The sequence below is a fragment of the Otolemur garnettii genome, unplaced genomic scaffold (genome assembly GCF_000181295.1).
Source record: "Otolemur garnettii isolate 467f Iridium unplaced genomic scaffold, OtoGar3 scaffold00011, whole genome shotgun sequence".
Classification (NCBI taxonomy): Eukaryota; Metazoa; Chordata; class Mammalia; order Primates; family Galagidae; genus Otolemur; species Otolemur garnettii.
In genome coordinates this window covers 32,815,621-32,823,165 of record NW_003852406.1, presented here as the reverse complement: position 1 = coordinate 32,823,165, position 7,545 = coordinate 32,815,621, and positions in this window count along the sequence as shown.

Below are 7,545 nucleotides of genomic sequence, written 5' to 3'. Positions count from 1 at the left end.
GCGTGGCTTCTCCTCTTCCTTGGCCTTCTATATCCCCCCAGCCCTGCTCTATGTCACTGCAGGCTGCGTGGCTTCTCCTCTTCCTTGGCCTTCTAGTTCCTTGGGGCCCTGCTCTCTGTCACCGCAGGCTGTGCGTCTCCCTCACCTTGAGCCACCTCTGGAGGAAGCATTCCAGACTTGCCTGTCACCCTTCCGTTTACCCACTTACATTTGGAATTCTTGATCTTAGGCACTGAACTGTTATCCCACATTTCAAATTCTGTTCTTTCTAGCTATATGGGGGTCAAAAAAAGAAAACAAGAGTTTCGTGTATCTACCTTTAAATATCTCCAGTCACAAAAGACTAAAAGTAATCCATTCTTTAACTCCAAGGATGTTTTACAAGAGAACAGAGACAAATAGGCAGGGGGACGAGATCATCCCCGTGTGTACGGCTGTGCTGGTATTAGCACAGAAGGCTCCAAACCCTGGTAACAGTCCTGTCCCAGGAAAACTGAGACAATCCCAGGGAAGATCCAATATCTTTGGGCAGTAATACAGGGTATCCTCGCAGATGCTCAGAAGGGCTGCTGATTAATTGGACAAAGGCCTAGATGTCAGGGGAATTTTGAAAAAATAATTTTATCTGGCAGTTAGATAAAGATTTAATGTAAGTATTTAAATACCATCAAAAGCAAATAGAACATTTTCTTCACACAATAGTCTTAACTTCACAGTGTTTAAGAATCAAAGAACTTTGCTTACTGTCTTTATTATGGTGCTATCATTCACTTTCTGATGCTGCATCCTCTGATGAGGGTCAAACTGATCCTGAATCTTCTCATCTTAGTGTTAGCAATAGCTCTGTTTTATTTGTGTAGCAGGATTCTACGTTTTTGTGCACTAAATCCTATAATCAATGCTATTTTCCTTCTTAGATTAGTTGCTAAAAGCCAAAAGCCAAATTTGCATTCAAACCCTTGAGTGAAACATGCAAGATACACGGAACACACTCCAGGCATTAACTTTGCTAGAGATTTGTTCTATTTTTCTTAGCCTTACTTTCCTTCTAATCTCTTACATTAGAAAAAACGGTCGCATAACATTTATTCATTTATTCTGCAAATAATTACTGGACTAGCACTATTTCAGGTGCTAGGGGGAGAGAACAACAAACAAAACCCCGTCCTTGTTCTTATGGAGCCGATGTTCTAGTGAGGAAAGACAGGATGAAAAGAAAAAGACAAACAATCCTAGAATGGACACATCGGGTGGTGTGGGTGCTATGAGGAAAGCAGGAGGGGTGGAGGGTGAAGGGCTCTCCAGACAGAGACCATCAGAGGGAGAGGCTGCTACTGTACATAGGTGGTCTGGGAAGGCCTCCTAGATCAAGGGACGTATTAACATAGACACAATGGACCCCAGTGTGTGAGCTATAAGGCTGTCTGGGGAAAGGCCATCCCCAGCAGAGGGAACATGTGCAAAGGCCCTGCGGTAGAAAACTGTTGGCATGGTCCAGTGCAAGGTAAGAGTCCAGGTTGGCTACGGGGGGTGGGGGGTGGGGTGGTCAGAGGAGGTAGGGGAGCCAGATCAGGGACAATACTATAGACCATGGAAAGGAGAAGGGACTCTGAATTTTACTCTGAGGAGACAGGAGCCATCAGAGGGTTTCAAGAGAGCAAACACCTGGCTGGCCTATATTACAAGAACCATCCAGATGTTGCTTTGACAATGGGCAGCAGGGAAGTAGCAGGAGCACCAGAAAGGAGAGAATTCAATGATACCTGCAGGGCAGGCAGCAGCAGTGAGAGTCTGGCACAGTTTGAAGGTAAGACCAGCAAGAAATGCTAAGTGTTTGGATTTAGGGTCTGAGGAAAAGAGAGAGGATGAGGATGACTCTGAGAAACTGGACTTGGCTTTCAGGAGGGTGGCATGGCGTCACACACTGGTCCTCAACCCCAGCTACCCACTGACTCACCTGGGAAACCCAGCAGTCCCACTCCACCTCCTAGAGCAGGGGTCCTCAAACATTTTAAACAGGGGGCCAGTTCACTGTCCCTCAGACCATTGGATGGCTGGACTGTGGGCCCCAGGACGAGTCGGCTGCTAAGCAGGACAGGAAGCAGCAGCAAAAACACCCGGCGGGCCAGATAAATGTCCTTGGCGGGCTGCATGTGGCCCGTGGGCCGCAGTTTGAGGATGCCTGTCCTAGAGAATCCGGTTTTATTAGTCTGGGTGGGGCCCAGCTCTGGTGTTATCCAAAAGCTTCCCAGGGCTGGAAGAGAACAAAGACCACCAGCTAGGAGTCAGACCACCTGGGTCCAACCCCTACTCTGCCATTTCCTTCAATGGGATTTTGCTAAGTTATTTGCATCTTTAAGCTACCCAGTTTCTTCAGTTGCAAAACAGGAATAATAAAAACCACTGTTTAGTTTCAATAACAACCCTACAAATCACCACTCCTCTGTAGTGAGGAACAGTAATGGAGGTGACAGTACATCCCAGGCATTCAGAACAGTAGCTGCTGTTAATGATTGTAGATTTCTGGAATGAGATAAGGTACAAATAAATCTAAATGATAAGGAAGAGAGCCTACCTGACCCTCGGCCTTCCCCACCTGCTTAGACTGTCCTGCCATCAGGGACTGCTTCCCTACCAGTAACCCGAGGCCCAGGTGCAGGGAAGTGGGTCAGGAGAATCAGGCAGTGGGAGAAATCTCTTCCCAAATCCCCTCTGGTTAGAGGATATCTGTCAAAAGGTGCCACACCACACCATACCTCCCTCCCCCATCACATGACTCCTAAAGCCGCTGATGAGAACCGTAACACAAGAGCTCTGTCTCAGCCCCAAGTAAAGATGTGCACACCCCAGAGGGATGACAAGGGGGTCAGGTCTCAGTGGAGCTGAGGGACCAGGCGTGGCTTGGTCCCTGGGTGTGGTCTGTGGTCTGTGATGTCTTGGAGGAGACATGGGCTCCTTCCTCACTGCTCTGACCACTCATAGCTCCCTGACACCACAGCCACACCGTGCTCATTGGGACCAGCCTCTCAGCTTGGAAACTCTGAGTGAATCCCCCTTTCTTCTCAAGTATCTCGTTTAACAGCCATTTTTGTAAAAGTCAAATATCAAAACTTAAAAATAGAGGCCATACTCACTAAAGCAATGAGTCACACTGAAATTCTAATTCAGAGAATCTGCCCTAATATTCTCCATGACAAAGCAGTGACGTAAAGTCTTCAGGAATCAGAGGTACCAGGCCGAGGTAATGGAGGTGACTACACCGTTAAGGAGCCTTTACATCTGCTCCCTGAAGAGTGGTTCAGCTTCCCGTGAGCCAGGACATACTTTGGACTCTCCAAATCCAATCTGACTGAGCTTAGTAAAGAATAGAATTTATCAGCTCAATAACCAAATTATGGGAAAGGCAAGAATGGAGCCAGGCTCAGAAATTACTAGAACCCTGAGCTCTTTTTTCCTTTCGGGGCCCATGCCTTGGGCCTTGCAGCACTCTGGCACTGAGACAAGCAGACTTCTTTATCACAGCTCCAACTTGAAAAATCCCAGAAGGGACTTTGATTTCCCTGGCTTGGGTCATATGCCCATCCATCCTTTTGGCTGAGAGGTCAAGTTCTGTCGCCATATAACAAGTTCTGGACACACAAAAGCAATAGATGTACACTACAATTCCCTCCATCACAGCTCATGTCTTATGTCACTGCTGCCTGATCATGTGGTCCCCAAACTGCCTTTTTTACCTACAGTGTCCCCAGAAGCACAAGGTCAGGGTTGGTAAACATCTAAATTGCTTTATTTCTGTTGAACCCTCACAGACTCATGAGTCCTTGCTCACGCAGGCATAAATCTATGCAAGTGAATCATTTTTTACAAAGGACTTTGTCTAGAAGGCTAAATTTTAATCTTAGCAGTTTTTTTCTGGTGGTTATAGGATAACTAACAGTCTCTGCTGTCGCTCATTCTGCGTGGCAACTTTCCCTCTCCGACTCTGGATCTATTCAGGGAGCCATGAAAAGCACCTGTGATCACTTGTTCCCTCCTACGCTGACTTGTACGAGCTCAGCCCTCTCCCTTCGCCTCAGAAACCACAGACTTCCAAAAATGGTGACAAAGGGAAAAGATAGGAGATACTGGGGAAACAAGGTACAAATTCCAATCCTGCTCCTCTGCCCTCCCAGTGGCATGTATGGGGGAATGAGGGGCCCGCTGGGCTGGGGAGAAGCCTGAGATATCCTATGGTTTAGAGCAATGTTGATCTAAGTGGGTGACTGTGTAGCCTGGGAAGTGAGCAATAGAATCCTCACTAATGGGGCCCAGACTTACCACCCCAGTCACCAGGCAGCCAGCAGATGGGGGAAAGAGACTGAGGCTGTCAGCACAGGCTCCAGGGGTCAGAACTGAGCTGGGAAGATGACAGGGAAGTCAAAGATGGAGCTCTCACCTCTCAGGAAAACCCGCATCCTCCTGCTGGTGCAGAGAGCTCTGGAGTGGCCCATAAACAACCTTTCAGACTGGAGTCAGGTCCAGGCCATTAGGCAAGGCTGCACACAAGCTCCTTCTTCCTGTGGCGTGCCCTGGGGCCGCAGGGAGGCATAAGACCCCGTGAGCCCCTGTCAGACAGCACCTGACGGTGCAGGGAGGGCCCACAGCTGGGATTCTGGGAAAGGAAAAGAGGCAGCACCACTGATGAGTGCCCAGCATCAACATTGGCACAAGGGAGTCTTCCTTCTGCCCTTTCCAAGAACTCTTCCTCCAATGCCACTCTAGATGAATACCTGAAAAGAACAGCACAAAAGAGAAAATTTAAGAGACTCCTTAAATGCTCTTATCAGTCAGTGTGACCAATCTTAGTCACCTGCCTGGCCTGTGAGGTCATCTGAATTTGTAATTATTCTTATGCACAATTGCTGAGTCATGGAAGCAACCCAAATGCCATCAACCCATGAATGGATCAGCAAATTGTGGTATATGTATACTATAGAATACTATTCAACCATTAAAAAAGATGGAGACTTTACATCTTTTATGTTAACCTAGATGGAGTTGAAACACATTCTTCTTAGTAAAGTATCACAAGAATGGAAAAATAAATATCCAGTGTACTCCATACTAATATGAAACCAGTATATAAACAATTAAATGTTCATATGAACAATAAAACACAAATAGAGTTAGTCCTAGGGCAGGGGGAGGAGGAGGAGGGGAGGAGAGAGGAAGACAATTGACAGAAGGAGGAAGGGCATTTGGTGGGATGTCACCTCATGGGCACAATGTGTGGATGTATAGCTTGCCCCCTGGGTGAGGGGCCCTTTTACAACTAGAACTTTACCTTGGAAGTGAGAACAATGTAATCTAAAAATTTGCACCTACATATGAATTTGAAATAATAATACTACAGCACAGGAGTGCATGTTGTAAGTGGCAGTACTGGGGCATTGGAGAGCATTGGTGGGGCAAAAGAGACCACTATCCCTCCACCCCAAGTGGCCTTGTCTCTACAGCAAGTGAGGTCCACTGAGCCAACATGATTTATCAAGAGAAGTTACAGATCTGGTTGTTTAGTTCAATGTCCCAGTTTTAGTATCAACCAGCTGGATGTGGTCCGTGAGTTCTGTGTCTCTCCTTACTGACAAATTATAAATATTGGCCCAAACTCTTTTTTAAAAAATCAGCAAATGAATGTCAGCAGCTCATTAAAAGAATTATTTTAAATGGTCATGTGATATCTACCCCTGGAATAAATGTAGTTCAATATTAAAGAATCTATTAATGCAAAACATTATATTAATAGACCAAGGGAGAAAAAGCATAAGCATATCCCAACAGGCACTTTACAAACTCCCATATGTGTTCTTTTTTTTTTTTTTTTTTGAGACAGAATCTCCCTCTGTGCCCCTGAGTAGAGTCCTGTGGCATCATAGCTCACAGAAACCTCAGACTCCTGGGCTCAAGCGATCCTCTGGCTTCAGCCTCCAGAACAGATGGGACTACAGTCACCCGCTACAATGCTGGGCTAGCTCCTGAGCTCAAGCAAATCCCACCTTGGCCCCAGAGTCTTAGGATTATAGGTAAGAGCCACGGCACCTGGTCCCATTTGCATTCTTGATTTTTAAAAATGTAAAACTTCTGTTCTTAGAACAGAAATGCATTTCATTCCTAGACTGCTCAAGATTTTTAATTATAAGAAATATATAATTATAATTATTCAAATTATATTGAAAAAAATTATTGACTCACATATCTGAAAAGGTCTAACTTGTGTATTTGCTCTTGACCTGGCTGGAAAGCAGAGTTCAAACAGGTCAGTCCTGACCACTTTGTCACAGCTTATCTCTGCTTTGTGTTGGCCTCTTTCTCCCCAAGGGCAAGTGGCTTTTTCCCTGTGGCTAGGAAGGATGCCTGCAAGAAGCTCTGATTTAATTCAGACTTAAAATTTGTGAGTACCAACAAAAAGAAAGAATGCCTCTCCCCACAGTTTCAGCAATAAACTCCCAAAGTGGATGCTAATTGGCTCAGGTTGAGACCCAGGCTTGTGCCTGAACCAATTCACTGGCTAGAGAGAGCTAACTAAGCACTCTACCTTGCTATAGGCTGAGTCAGATGCCACTCTGGGAGTTGACACTCGTCCCCACCCACCCACCTGCAGTGAGCTTGGTGGTTCCCTAAAGAAATAGATGCCAGATAGAAACTATGTCCCCTAAACTTACCTTACACAAAAAAATGAGCATTCACCACAGGAACATACCATTAAAAATACAGATGGCACAAGGATACTCAGATGGTCACTTTTAGTTAACATTATTTTGGAAATACCCTCTAAGACAATTGCACTAGAGAAAACAGAACTATAAATACTGGACAGCTCAAGATCATATTTTTTTTATTTGCTGTTGGCATAATTATATAACTTTAAAATATGAGAATCATACTGTATTTGCAATGGCCAAAAAATAAATAAAAATATGAGAATCAACTGGGGAAAAGTATCTAAAGCAGTGATTTTCAATTCATTGAAAGGGTGAGAGGATCTTAGGTGTACCTCAAAAACTTTTAAAGATCATTAATTGAATTATTTTTTAAAGAAGTTCAAAGCACAGTGAGTATATTCCTTTTATACTCTTTTTTTTATCAACATAATTTAAGTATGCTGTGAAAGTTTAACTACAGGGTCAAGTGTGCTGTGAGATTTTTAAAAAAGGTTGAAAATCACTGATCTAAAGCAACAAAAGAAATAAGATACTTAACAGTATACTTAACAAAAGAAGCACAAGACTTGTACACTGGCCTATGGCTCAAGCTGCTAAAGCACCAGCCACATACACCTGAGCTGGTGGGTTCCAGCCTAGGCCCACCAAACAACAATGACAGCTGCAACCAAAAAAAAAAAAAAAAAAGCCGGCTATTGTGGCGGGCGCCTGTAGTCCCAGCTACTTGGGAGGCAGAGGCAGAAGAACCGTTTGAGCCCAGGAGTTGGAAGCTGCTGTGAGCTGTGATGCCACAGCACTCTACCCAGGGTGACAGCTTGAGGCTCTGTTTCAAAAAAAAAAAGAC